We start from the raw sequence: 17,677 nt of genomic DNA on the forward strand, positions 1-17,677 counted from the left end.
ATTCTCCCATGGAGACGATCGTAGAGATGCTGGATGTAGTCCTGTGGAACGGCTTGCCATGCCATTTCCATCTGGCGCCTCAGCTGGACCAGCGTTCGTGCTGGACGTGCAGACCGCGTGAGACGACGTTTCATCGAGTCCCAAACATGCTCAATGGGGGACAGATCCGGAGATCTTGCTGGCCAGGGTAGTTGACTTACACCTTCTAGAGCACGTTGGGTGGCACGGGATACATGCGGACGTGCATTGTCCTGTTGGAACAGCAAGTTCCCTTGCCGGTCTAGGAATGGTAGAACGATGGGTTCGATGACGGTTTGGATGTACCGTGCACTATTCAGTGTCCCCTCGACGATCACCAGTGGTGTACGGCCAGTGTAGGAGATCGCTCCCCACACCATGATGCCGGGTGTTGGCCCTGTGTGCCTCGGTCGTATGCAGTCCTGATTGTGGCGCTCACCTGCACGGCGCCAAACACGCATACGACCATCATTGGCACCAAGGCAGAAGCGACTCTCATCGCTGAAGACGACACGTCTCCATTCGTCCCTCCATTCACGCCTGTCGCGACACCACTGGAGGCGGGCTGCACGATGTTGGGGCGTGAGCGGAAGACGGCCTAACCGTGTGCGGGACCGTAGCCCAGCTTCATGGAGACGGTTGCGAATGGTCCTCGCTGGTACCCCAGGAGCGTCCCTAATTTGCTGGGAAGTGGCGGTGCGGTCCCCTACGGCACTGCGTAGGATCCTACGGTCTTGGCGTGCATCCGTGCGTCGCTGCGGTCCGGTCCCAGGTCGACGGGCACGTGCACCTTCCGCCGACCACTGGCGACAACATCGATGTACTGTGGAGACCTCACGCCCCACGTGTTGAGCAATTCGGCGGTACGTCCACCCGGCCTCCCGCATGCCCACTATACGCCCTCGCTCAAAGTCCGTCAACTGCACATACGGTTCACGTCCACGCTGTCGCGGCATGCTACCAGTGTTAAAGACTGCGATGGAGCTCCGTATGCCACGGCAAACTGGCTGACACTGACGGCGGCGGTGCACAAATGCTGCGCAGCTAGCGCCATTCGACGGCCAACACCGCGGTTCCTGGTGTGTCCGCTGTGCCGTGCGTGTGATCATTGCTTGTACAGCCCTCTCGCAATGTCCGGAGCAAGTATGGTGGGTCTGACACACCGGTGTCAATGTGTTCTTTTTTCCATTTCCAGGAGTGTAGATGAGACAGAGCACCTGATCTCCAATGAAAAGTCAATGCGCTGCACCAAAAGTCATTTTTTGTGGCCAAAACATTTTAATGTTACAATCTGACATATATTCTGCTGTAAGCAGTAAATTAAAAAAAATTTTGCCCAGCGTGGGGTTCGAACCCACGACCGGTCGACCAAATTGGAGTTTGAGTCTCCTGCTCTACCGACTTTTTTTTTTTTTTATAAAACCTTTATTAAAAAAACAATGTTACACATTGCTAATACATACTAAGTTATACATACATGAAGTTATTTAAACAAAGCGGTTTGATCATTTCAATTGCGCTGACATTAAGGAAAGACAACAGAAGATTGTGTTACTGACTAAATCACCAGAAAGAATTAAATTAAACATAAATACTTGAGAATGGCGGAAAGGAGATATATAATAAAGTTGACTAGCCTTCCAACTACACGTTCTGGACATTAATTGAATCTTAGTATTTGAAGTGATCAGATCTATATAATCAGTCTTTCACTGCAAAAATGAACAGGGCAATGTGGCAGCCATTGAATATTACATTTATCGGATAGTATCTTATGGTTTTAACCAATCGATAAGGAGATTTCTATAAAAACTGTCTATTTCCAAATTTCTAGTATAAGCCAATAATGCACCTTTCATGATTTGTGTTTGGCACTATTAGACACACAATCTCAATGTCACATAAGTTCTGTACATTAGATTATAAATTTCAAAAAATTACTCTCTGAAGTAGAGAAAGCACACATCATAAATATACTGTAAAATCTTAAATAGTATTCTTAAGGTAACTACAATACATCACTGTCAACACAGTCTTCTTTTTTATATTAACCAGTGCCCATTCTTTCAAATACAATTTTTAGCATATTACCGAACTTTTTCTTGTGATTCGAATAGCTTCTAATTTTGTGGAACTCACACAGCATGTGTACCTTGAAGTCTATGATGCTATCGGATCCTAATTTGTTAAGGACGTAGTTAACAAAATTTCCCAGCAACCAGTACACAGCGTTATTTTTTGCTTCTGGGAAACAACGTGCTTCAGGCCTGTGTATCAATGACAGCGATATATACTCAGGGGATGTTCTTGTAATCAGAGCTATTTGCTCCCGGATCCACTTCCAACTATTCATGTGACCACTGCAAGTATATCGATGAATTACTGTGTCAACTAGATGACATTGTTGACATAAATTTGTTTCACAGAGTCCGATTGCGTGCAGTCTTTCATTGGTGCTAACTATGTTGTTAACTGTCTTGTACCAAGACGTTTTTATATTAGACGTGAGCACATTAGAACTAATGTTTTTCCAAATCTCAGTCCACTCAATGTTTGGAACCTGTCGTTCTATTTTGTTTCTTCCTTCGCTTTTCTTTCGTTCCCGCATTATGGCTCTCGATGTTAAGTGTCGGGACTGCCTGAGTTCGACACTGACATAACTAAACTCAACATAGAAAATCCTCACGTGCTGTAAGCGACTGTTGATATTCTGCACGTCAATCGGGGGAAGCAGGCTTGGAGGTTTAATGATGTTGAAAAGTTGGCTGGTTATGCTTTCTCGCGAGTCTCTTATTAAATTAACTTGCCTTTTGATAAAAAGAGCAGAGGCTTTATCCGTTATATCAGTTAATCCTAGTCCACCATTTTTAGGATCTAAAGTGGCTACTTTAGCAGGTACTCTGAACACTTCACCTCTCCACAAAAATTTTGTGATTTTGGACATTATTCTCCTCGCTTTCATTCTCAGTATTGGAAACAGCTGGGCAGTATAATAAGCCTTAGCAAGGATGCATGAGTTGATATACTGTGTTCTTTGAACTTGGTTCATATATCGAGTTAAATTCTCTACAATGGCTCCTTGCACTTTATCTGCTGCAACTTTCCAATTTAAAGCCGTCATTTTCATAGGGCATGCTGTCAGGGTGATCCCAAGTGTTTTATGTTGTCGGACTAAGTTTGCCCACTCGACGTTGATATTATCAAAACCTCTGAGATTTAACATCTTACTTTTTTTCCGTTTGCATTGGCTCCAGATGCTCTACAGTACGAATCAATCACTGTTGCTAGCGTGGTTACCTCGTCATTATTCCTTATAATGACCCCTATATCGTCAGCATAGGCTCTTATAACTGTTTTGTTTCCTGATAATGTTAAGCCTTTTAATTTAGCATGGACATGTCGGAGGAAAGGTTCCAGCGAAATTACGAAGAGCGACATGGACAGAGGACTTCCTTGAGGAACACCTCGTTGTATTTGCATCGGCCTGGATTGTTGACAATTCACCTATTTTAGCATTTATTCCAGTTGCTATGTTCTTAATCAACTGTATAACCCTATCGTTGAAACCTATTTTCTTCAATGTCTGTAGAAGATATTCATGGTTTACTACATCGAACGCCTTATAAAAATCTAAAAACAATAAAGCACACTTTATGTTTGTTACAGAAGTTATTGCAATGATATCCCTGAATTCCGCTAGATTTTGAAAAATGGTTCTGCCTTGCGCACAGTTCTGATGTTGACTAATAATTTTGTCTGTAAGGCATGAAATTCTCTTGTTTATTATTCTAGCTATTAATTTATAATCAGAATTCAGCAGTGAAATTGGACGAAAATTATTTAAATCTTTGTTTCCATTATTTTTTGGCACCAGAACAATTTTACTCTCCTTAAACTCAGCCGGAATCATTTTACCCTGAATAACCTCATTTACAATGTCCGTGATTTTCGCACCCACTATTGGCCAGTAACGGATGTAAAATTCTGCTGGCAGACCATCCGGTCCTGGGGATTTTTTTGGTGGCGAGGCGCACAGAGTCTCATACACGTCTTCTTCACTGACAACCTCGAGAAAATTTTCGTTGTCATCTTCTGTCAGCTGTGGGGCTAGGATGTCAAGGAATTCTTCCAAGGAAGCTTCACTACTTTGATGTACAGAATATAGCTCGCAATAATAGCGATAAATCTCGTCCATGATATCCTGCTGGGTTCTGAGAATCGTACCGTGTTTTGTTCGAATTTCTTCAATAAAAGTCCTTCTCCCGTTTTTCGTATGCTTCACTAAATGATATAGGGAAGTAGTTTCATCTGCTGACACCGAATTTGCCTTCGATTTTATTTTCAACCCTTCCATTTGACTTCTCTTGATATTAAGTAACTTGGCTTTGACTTTTTTGATGTCTGCTATCCGAAGTGAGGAACCTGCTGAGACTTGATCATATAGATCTCTCAAAACGGAATAGTAATACTCTATAGTGCATTTCATTTCCCTTGCGCTCTGGGCACTGTATTGAATAAGAACTTTCCTCAACTTTGGCTTTGCCATTTTAACCCACCAGTCAATAGCAGTGGCATATCTACTACGGGCTCGCAGGCATATTGCCCATGTTTCTTTAATCAGATCTTCTAAATCATGATTAACTAACAAGGAAGTGTTCAAATTCCACTGATTCTTGAATCGGCGAACCGGCTGTCTTGTTAGATTTATGCAAGCTAAGACACTTGAATGGTCTGAAAAGTACGTAGGAATGGTTTCTACTTTTGTCACGGAAGTTACAAGATTTTTAGAAATATATAGTCTGTCAATCCTGCTACGTGATGTTGCCGTGACATAAGTGAACTCAACAATGGAGGGGTATTTGATTTCCCATATATCCTTTAATTCTAAACCAGTAACTAATTGTTTTACTTCACTTGAGAAATTAAAATTAGGTAACTGATCTTTTCGATTTAAAACACAATTAAAATCACCTCCAAGTAATAACTGTCTTGGTGATTTCCTTAACAAGTATATCAAGTCGTCTTTGAAGAAACGTGCCCTGTCAGCTCGATGAGAACTTCCTGAAGGGGCGTACAAGTTGATGATAGTCACATCATAGATATTTAGTCCTATTCCCCTTCCGGATTCCAGTCGTTCCACCTCGCTTACTGTAATCCCTTCCCTTACCAAAACAGCTGTTCCAACACTTGTTTCGGGAGACACATTTATGTAACTGACAAAACCGGGAATTACCAAATCCGAAATTAGAACTTCTTGTAACAGGGCAATATCAGTCGCGGATTCGTACAAAAATTCCTTAAGGGCCGGTAATTTCAAACCGGTCGTGATTTTATTTATGTTTATAGTGGTGACAGAATAAGATTGCGTCATTGTGCTGTCACTATGTAGTTGTTTTGTTGAACTAATTTAGTTTACTGTGGTTCAGGGTTCAGTTAAGCTGTAACAGTTTTCTCGGAAGGCTGAACATGGAATAACACTTCAATCAGTTTATTAGTTACTGTCCCGTTTTTTTTCTACTTCTGATGTTTTCTCTTGTACCGCAAGCAGACTGATTTCCTGGTAAACTTTCTGATTTTTCCTCCAGTGATTCGTGTACGACCGTTTCGGACTGAACATTCTTTGGGCTTGGGTCGCCCCTACTGGATTTTCCCTTCCCTTGGTTACGAGCTACATTCTCATTTGGTTGCGTCGGTATTTTACTTCGCGGCTTATCTGGAGCAGCAGCAGACGCTTTAGCAATTTCGGTTGCCGGCGCCTGCCCTGAGGTGTTGACCGTGATTTCAGTTTGGCCACCACTTCCTCGTTCTTTATTAATTTCACTCACTTTCTGATCGAGGGAAACAAATGGAGACTGTAGTTTTGCATCCTCTCCCTGAATTTGTTTATTAACAGATAGATTCTGATCTTTGCAATCGGCTACTGCATCTGTTGTTTCTTGCAAATTAATGCTGCTTACACCCCTTTCATTTTCTGGTACCGTATGTGTATTATCTTTCTGTTCATTAGTTTCCATTCGCATTTTGCCTTCAGGTTCCTCTGCCTTCTCATCGCACTGTTTTTGCTTGCGAAGTGAGGGAGTGGGACAAGACAGCTCGTCCTCTGAACAACTATCAGTTATCTCCAGAGGTCGTTTTTTCGGTTGCATTTCAGTTTCACGAGTAGTGGCAACGGGGTTTCCTTTTGTTGTTAACGGGGGAAATTGACTGTTATCGTGAAGGGAGACATCAGCTTGTCCCGCTGCGTTAACATCCTCAACCAGTTGTTCCGGGCTATTCTTTGGGAACAGATCATTTAAGGTAAGCTTCTGACGCTGTATCAAATTACTTTTAAGCACAACAGTTCGCCGCGGACATTCCTGTCTGAAGTGGCCGGTTTCATTACATATATGACATGTAGCTTCCTGACCTGTATAAACAATTTGTGCCTTATACCCACAAACAGTTATGTGAGACGGAATATTCGTCTTAACGTCCATCTCTACACAGCGGACCCCGTTAAAACACTGCAGTTTAAAGCGAGGCGACCATCTTTCATTTGCAATTGATTTAACGTCTCCGTAGTTTAAAAGAGCATCCTTAATCTTATCATTTTCAATTTCGATGGGGAGATTCAAGACACGAACGGTTTTGTAATGAATGTCCGCTCTATAGATGGAAACCTTACTTTTATAACCATTTCTATGCACAAAGTCTACTTCATAGCCCCACTTTCGTAACACTTTATCAACAGTCGAAGCACTGATTAACTTGACAAAAACACAGTATTTTTCCTGATCCAGTTGCCAGGTATGAACGGTTTCAGAATTTAGACCAATTACCTGTGTAATCCAGTCATTTATTTCCAGGGATGTCGGCTGAACGGGATGGGATTCTTTGTCAAAAGCAAATACCAGAGTATTCTTCCTGAGGTTTGTAGCCATGGTTAATCCAGCGAAGCAATTTCGGTTAAACAACCGAAATTCCAAGTAGCAGCAGCAAGACCAGAAAGAGCGATCAGATCACAAGGAACAGGAACGAACACGGAGATTAACGGACGGACGGCACTCGGCGAAGCGCAAGTACAGCGATGTAAACACTGAAGTGCAGCGCAACAGTTAACAGCGGCCACTCGCGAGCGCGGCTGAAACGGAACTGTCGTTATCGGGGGGAAGGGATTGGGCGGGAATGTTAGCCGTGGCCATCGAAAGGGTACAGTCCCGGCATTTGCCTGGTGTGACTAAGGAAACCACGGAAACCTCAGTCAAGACTGCCGGACTGGGAATTGAACCCAGGTCCTCCCGAATGCCAGGCCCGAGCGTTACCGCTCACCCACCAGGCTCGGTTAAAATGGTTCAAATGGCTCTGAGCACTATGCGACTTAACTTCTGAGGTCATCAGTCGCCTAGAACTTAGAACTAATTAAACCTAACTAACCTAAGGACATCACACACATCCATGCCCGAGGCAGGATTCGAACCTGCGACCGGAGCGGGCACGCGGTTCCAGACTGAAGCGCCTTTAACCGCACGGCCACAGCGGCCGGCCTGAGCTAGCCGGGCAGTCTGCCAAAGGGAATTTCTACGTCATTTATCACTTGTATGACGATGGTGTCGGAATTTTGGAATAACGTTCCGACAAATGTCTACGTCAGAGCGGTGGCTATGTAGAGAAGTAACCCTCACATATCGGCGATATACTTCGCCCAAATATTGAAATGGAAATATCGAGTGCCGATATTTGAGCGTTCATCACGTCCAATCTTCAAAGTAGTAGTCCAATTGCAATGGCGGGGTGGGGAGTGGGGGGGGGGGGGGGGGGGGAAGAGTGTGAATGGAATAACGAAAACTTGTATGCTATTTCATCTCTTCGAAATTCTTCAAAAACAGTTGACGAAAAATCATGAACAAAAATCTAAATGGCAAGATTTGCCTTTGGGGGGGGGGGGGGGGGGGGAAAGGGGGGGGGATGCTGACGTAATGGGCGACACGAACAGAAAAATTACAACGTTTAGCTGCACCACACAATTTTCACACTACAACTTCTAGATCGCTGGTGTTTGCAGAAACAAAAACCAGGAAAGTCGACATGAAGTATTCCCGACGAATCCGATATGAGATGAAACCGAATGACGGACCCACCAGACGCCTTTTCACTTAAATGCAGTTACCATTGTTAGCAAAGCAGCTATCGCCAAGTGTGTACGTGCATCTTTTTCCCTCCAATTCTGGATAATCAGGCTGCTAGCTTGTTGATGTAAAGAACATCTAATAATAAATCAGTACTTAAATATACAACTCTTAAAGCGGCAGTCTGTTTACGGCATGCAGCCCAGCCGCTACGTTATAGGCCTATAAGTCGATATATTTCCCGTCGATATATCGATACCTGTCCCGACTGACGAGTGGCCGGTAGCGATGCTTTTAAAATAGCGATATATCGAATTTTGATACATTTACAAGTAGTAACAGTCCTACTCGATCTACATTCCCATAGGTGGCGTAGCCGCTTGTCTTGAGATAATTTTTATATTCCAGAAGGCAATGTTCAGTTTAGTTTACCTCAGTTTCCACGAAACACTAACAAATAGGGTGCCTAGGATGACACGAAAACACTCCTGTCTAAAATCGCATCCAATAAAATAAGTCCGATAGTGGTATTAACACACCTAAGAGCTCCATCGCTGAAAGATGTGTTAGTTACTGAAAGCATTAATCCAGAAGCTATGGCCTGATTATGATTATGTAAATCTTGTCTGTCTCAGTACGCGAAATTTCGTATATACCTTTGCTGTTCATGTTGTATATTAATTACCTTGCAGACAATATTAATAGTAAAATGAGGCTTTTTTCAGGCGATGCAGTTATCTGGAAGAAGCTGCATAAATATTCAGTTTGATCTTGATAAGATATCAATGTTGTGCCGAGATTGACAACTTGCTCTGAATGTTCAGAAATGTAACATTTTTCACTTCACAAAACGGAAAAACGTAGTATCCTATGACTATAATATCAATGAGTCACTGCTGGAATCAGTCAACTCATACAAATGCCTTGCTGTAACACTTTGTAGGCATATGAAATGGAATGATCACATAGGTTCAGTTGTGGCAAAGCAGGTGGCAGACTTCGGTTTATTGGTTGAATAGTGGGGAAATGCAGTCAGTCTACAAATGAGATTGCTTACAAATCACTTGCGCAACCCATCCTAGAATATTGCTCAAGTGAGTGGAACTCGTACCGGATAGTATCGACAGGGGATATTGAACGTATACATAGAAAGGCCTTACGAATGGCGACAGGTTCATTTAATGAATGGGACAGTGTCACAGAGATACCAAAGAAACTGAACTGTAAGACTGTTGAAGACAGAAGTCTGTTAACGAAGTTGCAAGTATGGGCTTTAAACGATGACTCTAGGAATATACTACAATCCCCTATGTACCGCTCGCATAGGGATCGTGAGGGCATATTGTTGTTGTCGTCTTCAGTCCTGAGACTGGTTTGATGCAGCTCTCCATGCTACTCTGTCCTGTGCAAGCTTCGTGAGGGTAATATTAGAATAATTACTGCACGCACAGAGGCGTTCAAACAAACACCACAACACGTGAATGGAAAAGGAAGAAATCCTAATAACCGGTACAGTAGCACGAACTCTTTGCCATGCACCTCACAGTGGTGTTAATGTAGATTTAAACTAGTAAGGAATTTGTACCCATTAATATCAGCGCACGCAGTGTAGATGAGACAGAGCACCTGATCTCCAATGAAAAGTCAATGCGCTGCACCAAAAGTCATTTTTTGTGGCCAAAACATTTTAATGTTACAATCTGACATATATTCTGCTGTAAGCAGTAAATTAAAAAAACTTTTGCCCAGCGTGGGGTTCGAACCCACGACCGGTCGCCCAAATTGGAGTTTGAGTCTCCTGCTCTACCGACTGAGCTAGTCGGGCAGTCCGCTAAAGTGAATTTGTACGTCAATTATCAACTTAGTGTATGGATTTCAATCATATGTTACTTTCAAATTGATGTTACACAATTTTAACTCTGTTTTCATTCTACATTCGTTAACTCATTAATTCAGTAACGACGGAAGGGTAATCGTCATCTCTTGCAATGGTATCAGAAACTATAACTGACCCGAACAACTTCAGCTGCTTCTTCTCCTGAACACACGAAACAGTTACTTCTGTGAATTACATTTTTGTGTCTCTTTTAGAGACCCTAAAAAACTATTTGTTCAGTATGTAACTTGACGACAGCAATTGCACCACAAAGAAAATCTGGACTGCCATTTATGACATGAAAATACGACACTATATTTGCATATATTAAGCTCAACATGAGCAATAGAATTTATTTCTACATCTGATCCATTGCAATCGCTTCCGATCTGAATATTGCTCTCTATGACATGCATGCTTATTACGATTACTAGAGTGGAAGAGACGTGTAGAAACATTAAAGAGAATTTATCACGTCCGCCTCGTGAACTATTTCTTGAAGTAGCATCCGTTTACACACAATAAATCGTGGGATAACTGTTGTGCACAAAATGCATAATATGCACGAACGATAATGAGAACAATTCGTACAGAGACTCGGCTCTGGAGGAGATAATTATTATCAAACGGTCATCACTGTACACACGCTTCTGTAGACGCAATTTCTAACGTCACGAATGGACCTTAAACCGTTTTACGAGAGCATTAAAAGCACATTTCGCAATGTCGCTGCTGCCGCCTAGCGGCTATTACTGGAGATAAGCCGCGGGCGCCGCTACCGTTGGCTCGTCGGCAGATGGCGCTACCGGATTCCCTAGCCGTGCGATGTAAACGAAAGCAAACACGCTGACTAGCGGGTTCCTAGAAGCACTCTACGAGGAAACTTGTGTCATTTCTCTGGAATTTAAGTGCATGCAGTCTTCTCCTCATACAACTAGGCTAATTCCCTTCTACCGGGAACTTTTACAGTAAATACTTGTATTTTCGGTTAATCAACTCGGCCACAATTCATAGAAGTAGAGATATTAACAGTATTCTTCTCTTATACGGAAGCGTGTAGCCTTGCGACGAAAAGGCAAGTACAGATTTTATTCAGAGACAATGAGAACCCTTTCCTCTTATGTGGAAACGTGAAGCCTTACGGGGAAAAGACATGTAGAGGCTCTTCCTTACGGAGTATTGTACATGCTCATAAAAATGGCCTACTTAGGACCTGATTTCCTTTCCTTCGCCTTTATCAGTAAGGTTTCATGCGGTGGCTTATTTGCTGTCTCCGTTACTCGCAGAATTTCGTCTTCTTTTCTGTCGCTTGCATGTTCCTTCTGTCAATCACCTATTTCTCAATTTTACTTTGTGTTCCTGTCCTCATGTTTACTGTTTTGCTTCGACGATCGTTCCTGTCATATGAATACACTGACCATTCCTCCGGGGACACTCTGTGTGCGTATATATATTCATGTTCAGAAAAAAACTAACACCTTGAACAACTAGGGATAGACGTTCACATTCACAAGACATGTAAATTAGTATGTTCTGCGGAAAGCGTTAGCATTAAAACAATGTCGGGCCGCGTGTTTAAGGGGACGACACTCTGCTTATCTAACCCATGTTAATTTAGGCAAGTATTTGACACATTTATGAAAAAAACAGTTTTGCCAGCCTTGTTCCCAAATGTTTTTGAACATGGTCTACACATTCTATTTTGCTAATAATGGCATCTGCATATTAGTGTTCAGCATAATGTTGTATGCCTTACTGTCACCATCGGCCAAATATTTGGCGTACCGTACGCCTCTTGTTTCTATGGAGCGATGAAATATTTTTTGTACTACATGAACTTCCATACCACCACTTGTTCCTCTAAAATCAGCCACACACTTGTGTTCTTTATGTTCACTGACTTAGAAACATTTGCAATATTTAGACATTATCTCCACATCTAACACATTACCGGTATTAAACTATCATATCAGCGCACACTCCGCTGTAGAGTGAAAATTTCATTCTAGAAATATCCCCCAGGCTGTGGCTAAGCCATGTCTCCGCAATAGCCTTTCTTTCAGGAGTGCTAGTTCTGCAAGGTTCGCAGGAGAGCTTCTGTAAAGTCTGGAAGGTAGGAGACGAGGTACTGGCAGAAGTAAAGCGACGGGGCGTGAGTCGTGCTTGGGTAGCTCAGTTGGTAGAGCACTTGCCCGCGAAAGGCAAAGGTCCCGAGTTCGATTCTCGGTCAGGCACACACTTTTAAACTGCCAGGAAGTTTCATATCAGCGCACAGAGTGAAAATTTCATTCTAGAAACATTACCGGTGTCTACACTCGTGGCAGTCACTACTCCATTCAGAGAAGTATGTCCTCTTTTCTGGCAACTTCCCTCAAGTGCAACTGCAATATCTGAACATCCATAATTTTCTTCCACTGCTTCCCTAGCAGCCAGTTTCATGATTTCCTCACTCACTTCACATACAGCTTTCTCTAATATTCCAGTCAGTTTTTCAAATTTATTTGGTGATTGATGAAGTTCATGTTCTCCCTGCAGCCATGGTTCGTAAGGCATAAACAAATCTAGTATTGATTTCATAAAGGCCACTTGCATCTGGTTTTGAAGAACTCATAAATGAAATCACAGCTGAGCATTTAGTGCAAATTAAACCCAAAGCAATTGCTAGGCCTTTTCTCCCACTGGCACTCTCGCAAATTTTCACACTCTGTGACTCACCGCACTGCCTACATTGTACAAATTTAGAAATTACATCTGATAATATTCTCAGATTTATAATAATATTACTGCACCCCTTGTCACTTACAGTAAATTCGTTGTAACACTCTTGAAGTGGTGAGAGCTTGCTGAAGATTTACAATTAGAAACATCGTTGCCAGGCGACATAACCTCTTGTGCAGAGAGCTTTCTAAGCTCGTTTCCTCTAAATTGTCGTGTCTTGAAAATGCTTTTACGTTTCGTCATCTTCAATAAACACAACAAAACACACGTAAACAAGCACTGCAAACGTAAGTATAACAACTGTTCGCAATCACACTTGAACAAAACTAACCGCATGTTTGAAAGCGTGTTGTTTACAAACAGCATAAACAAAAGAATACCGACCATTGCATTCCAAGGATAGCCAACACAAAAATGGCTCTGAGCACTATGGGACTTAACAGCTGAGGTCATCAGTCCCCTAGAACTTAGAACTACTCAAACCTAACTAACCTAAGCACATCACACACATCCATACCCGAAGCAGGATTCGAACCTGCGACCGTAGCAATCACGCGGTTCCGGACTGAAGCGCCTAGAACCGCACGGCCACCGCGGCCGGCATAGCCAACACACTCGGGAGTAAAAAAAAAAAAATCCATAACGTGAAATGTAGGGGATATAAAGATCTAAAATATATATAGGAAATTGGGTGACTGAAAAATGGGCGTGGCACATAAACACGTGGTAGAAAATGCTCGAAAAAAATTTTTTCAGCGAAATCCTTTTCAAAGTGCTTGAAAAAAACCGTAATCTATCGAAATTTGGTGAAAACCGAAAACCCATTTTTTTTCGATCTGACCCTCGGTGTGGTCCCCTTAAGGTCATCATCGACATCGCGGCGCTACACCACCTAACAGTAAAATGCACCTGCGGCTTTCGTTGTCGCTATAAGCCGAAGGCAGTATGCGCGAACCGTGCCGTCATATCAGAGTGTTTGAAAGAGGGTGCGTTCTGGGCATGAGAAAATGTGATGCATCCGTCCCAGAAGTTACTGCTCGTGTAGGATGAAGTGTCTCGGCAGTACAAAGGAAGTGTGTTGAATGCTTCGCGGAAAGCCGTAGAACACGACGAGATCGACACGTCCTCCGAACGGCATTGCAGGACAGATCCAGATCCTCCTCGGTTCTGGCTCAAAAGTGAACAGTGTACCACATAGTAAACTATCAGGGGTGACAGTCCATTGCCGTTTATTAAGGAATGGGTTACATGTGCGACGTCCACTTCTCCGCCCACCTTAGAAGAATGTCCAGAAATATGCTAGACGGCAATGGTGTATGGAACGATGTCATTGGAGACGAATGCAGGTTCTGTTTGTTTGAAAATGGCGGCCGCGGTTTGGTTCGCCACAGACGGGGGAGCGGCATTACAATGACTGCAATCGCACAAGAAATACAGCGCCAGATCAAGACGTTATGGTGTGGGTTGCTATTGGATACAACTACAAATCACAGTTGGTACTTGTTAAGGGCACTGTGACCAGTGCGCCCTACGTGAATGACATCCTACGACCCAGAGGCATGCCCTTTCTGGACAATACCCCACAGGCCATTTTTCAGCATGACAACGCACGACCACATGTTTCTGTACGAATACTTGCCTTCTTGGTGTTACAGAATGTCTGTCTTTTGCCCTGGCGGGTCGGATAACCATACGTGTCGCCAGTTGAAATTAGTTGGATGTGGTGAAACGACAGGTGCGGTTCTGTGACGCAGTGCGAACTACCATAGATGAAGTTTGGAACCAGGTGAGTGCAGCGTGGACGCCATTCGCATCTTATACACATCAATGCCACCACGCATGGAATAAGGCTACAGGACACATGCTGAACCGAGGTACTGAAATGATAATTATACAGAGTATACTAATATACATGCCCTTGAATATGAAAATCCTACCTCTAATCGTTCAAGGTTTTTTCTGAAGATGAGTGAAATCTGGTTTCGCAGGACGCAGCGGATCAGGTTGTGGAAAGGGGCCAAGATCAATTACTGTTATTTACATAAGAACACACAACTTTATTCCTCGAAAACCAGTGCACAGTTTTCTCTTTAAAACAACAAGAATCAATTCACGGTTGAGGGCCCAAGTAACTACTCATGCCAGCCGGGGCGGCCGAGCGGTTCTAGGCGCTACAGTCTGTAACCACACGACCGCTACGTTCGCCGGTTCGAATCCTGCCTCGGGCATAGATTTGTGTGATGTCCTTAGGTTACTTAGGTTTAAGTAGTTCTAAGTTCTAGGGGACTGATGACCTCAGCAGTTACGTCCCATAGTGCTCAGAGCCATTTGAACCATTTAACTTCTCAATAACAAAGAGTTTAAATAATTCGTTTTAGAACAACGATTTAGACAAACGGCTGAGGGCCTTACTTAAGTGCAATTAAAATATCTTCTCGGATGAAGGCCCAAACAATATTCTAGATGACCAAAGGAAATTCTTTAAAAGGTAAGCATTTACAAATTTCGACTAAAAGCCATATTGAGGAAAATTTGAAATAATTCCTCGGCTGAAGGCCCAATAATATTTCAAAATACACTCCTGGAAATGGAAAAAAGAACACATTGACACCGGTGTGACAGACCCACCATACTTGCTCCGGACACTGCGAGAGGGCTGTACAAGCAATGATCACACGCACGGCACAGCGGACACACCAGGAACCGCGGTGTTGGCCGTCGAATGGCGCTAGCTGCACAGCATTTGTGCACCGCCGCCGTCAGTGTCAGCCAGTTTGCCGTGGCATACGGAGCTCCATCGCAGTCTTTAACACTGGTAGCATGCCGCGACAGCGTGGCCGTGAACCGTATGTGCAGTTGACGGACTTTGAGCGAGGGCGTATAGTGGGCATGCGGGAGGCCGCGTGGATGTACCGCCGAATTGCTCAACACGTGGGGCGTGAGGTCTCCACAGTACATCGATGTTGTCGCCAGTGGTCGGCGGAAGGTGCACGTGCCCGTCGACCTGGGACCGGACCGCAGCGACGCACGGATGCACGCCAAGACCGTAGGATCCTACGCAGTGCCGTAGGGGACCGCACCGCCACTTCCCAGCAAATTAGGGACACTGTTGCTCCTGGGGTATCGGCGAGGACCATTCGCCACCGTCTCCATGAAGCTGGGCTACGGTCCCGCACACCGTTAGGCCGTCTTCCACTCACGCCCCAACATAGTGCAGCCTGCCTCCAGTGGTGTCGCGACAGGCGTGAATGGAGGGACGAATGGAGACGTGTCGTCTTCAGCGATGAGAGTCGCTTCTGCCTTGGTGCCAATGATGGTCGTATGCGTGTTTGGCGCCGTGCAGGTGAGCGCCACAATCAGGACTGCATACGACCGAGGCACACAGGGCCAACACCCGGCATCATGGTGTGGGGAGCGATCTCCTACACTGGCCGTACACCACTGGTGATCGTCGAGGGGACACTGAATAGTGCACGGTACATCCAAACCGTCATCGAACCCATCGTTCTACCATTCCTAGACCGGCAAGGGAACTTGCTGTTCCAACAGGACAATGCACGTCCGCATGTATCCCGTGCCACCCAACGTGCTCTAGAAGGTGTAAGTCAACTACCCTGGCCAGCAAGATCTCCGGATCTGTCCCCCATTGAGCATGTTTGGGACTGGATGAAGCGTCGTCTCACGTGGTCTGCACGTCCAGCACGAACGCTGGTCCAACTGAGGCGTCAGGTGGAAATGGCATGGCAAGCCGTTCCACAGGACTACATCCAGCATCTCTACGATCGTCTCCATGGGAGAATAGCAGCCTGCATTGCTGCGAAAGGTGGATATACACTGTACTAGTGCCGACATTGTGCATGCTCTGTTGCCTGTGTCTATGTGCCTGTGGTTCTGTCAATGTGATCATGTGATGTATCTGACCCCAGGAATGTGTCAATAAAGTTTCCCCTTCCTGGGACAATGAATTCACGGTGTTCTTATTTCAATTTCCAGGAGTGTAATAATGGGCAACCTTTAAAGACAAGCATTTACACAGTACAACAGAAAACCAACTTAAGAAAACTTGAAGTATCTTCACGGCTGAAAACCCAAAGAATTATTCAAAATAGTGAAAGACAAACCTTGAGATAAGCATTTACACAGACGGCTAAAAACTATTTTAAAAATTCAAGATAATTAAAGAGAAACCTTACAGACAGGAATTTACACATTACGGCTGAAAGGCACAAATTTTAAAACAAACGCGGCTGAAGGCCTAAATACAGATCAAACAAGAATTTTTAAATAAAACACGGCTAAAGGCCTAATCTTAAAATACGATGTGCCAGCCTTCGCCTTTACGATAGCTTGAAATCTTCTGGGGAGGAATGGCAGCACATTCTTTCTCAGGAGGCGAAACCAGAAAAGGCAGCCATGTTGGAAACTGAGTCTAGAGCGAAGTCTAACCGGTCCCAAGGGTTTCCCATTGAGGTGAGGCAGGGACTACGCAGGCCACTCTGTTTCAGGAATGTAACTGTCCACAAACCGCTGCCTCACAGATGGTGCTTTATCACATGGTGTGTTGTCACGCTGCGAGAGTCATCATGTTCCTTTACTTTGTGCAGTACACAATGCCGTAAAATGTATTCATATTCTTCCGTATTTATTGTTTTATTAAGCGCAATAAGGGCATCACACACCAACCGGGAAAAACGCCCTTACACTGTAACATCGCTTCCTCCGTACTTTAGTGTTCTACTTCTACACCCATACTCCGCAAGACCCGTGACGGTGTGTGGCGGACGGTACCTTGACTACCTCTATCGGTTCTCCCTTCTATTCCAGTCTCGTATTGTTCGTGGAAAGAAAGATTGTCGGTATTTCTCTGTGTGGGCTCTAAACTCTCTGATTTTATCCTCATGGCCTCTTCGCGAGATATACTTAGGAGGGAGCAATATACTGCTTGACTCCCCGGTGAAGG

General features: G+C 44.0%; 1 non-coding gene across 1 annotated transcript; it reads left to right on the forward strand.

Annotated features, from left to right (window-relative positions):
• The first annotated feature begins 12,159 nt into the window (after positions 1-12,159).
• Trnas-cga (transfer RNA serine (anticodon CGA)) lies at positions 12,160-12,234 on the forward strand. The gene has a single exon. It is a non-coding gene; the product is annotated as a tRNA-Ser (tRNA).
• Positions 12,235-17,677: the final 5,443 nt, after the last annotated feature.

The sequence above is a fragment of the Schistocerca serialis genome, chromosome 12 (genome assembly GCF_023864345.2).
Source record: "Schistocerca serialis cubense isolate TAMUIC-IGC-003099 chromosome 12, iqSchSeri2.2, whole genome shotgun sequence".
NCBI lineage: Eukaryota > Metazoa > Arthropoda > Insecta > Orthoptera > Acrididae > Schistocerca > Schistocerca serialis.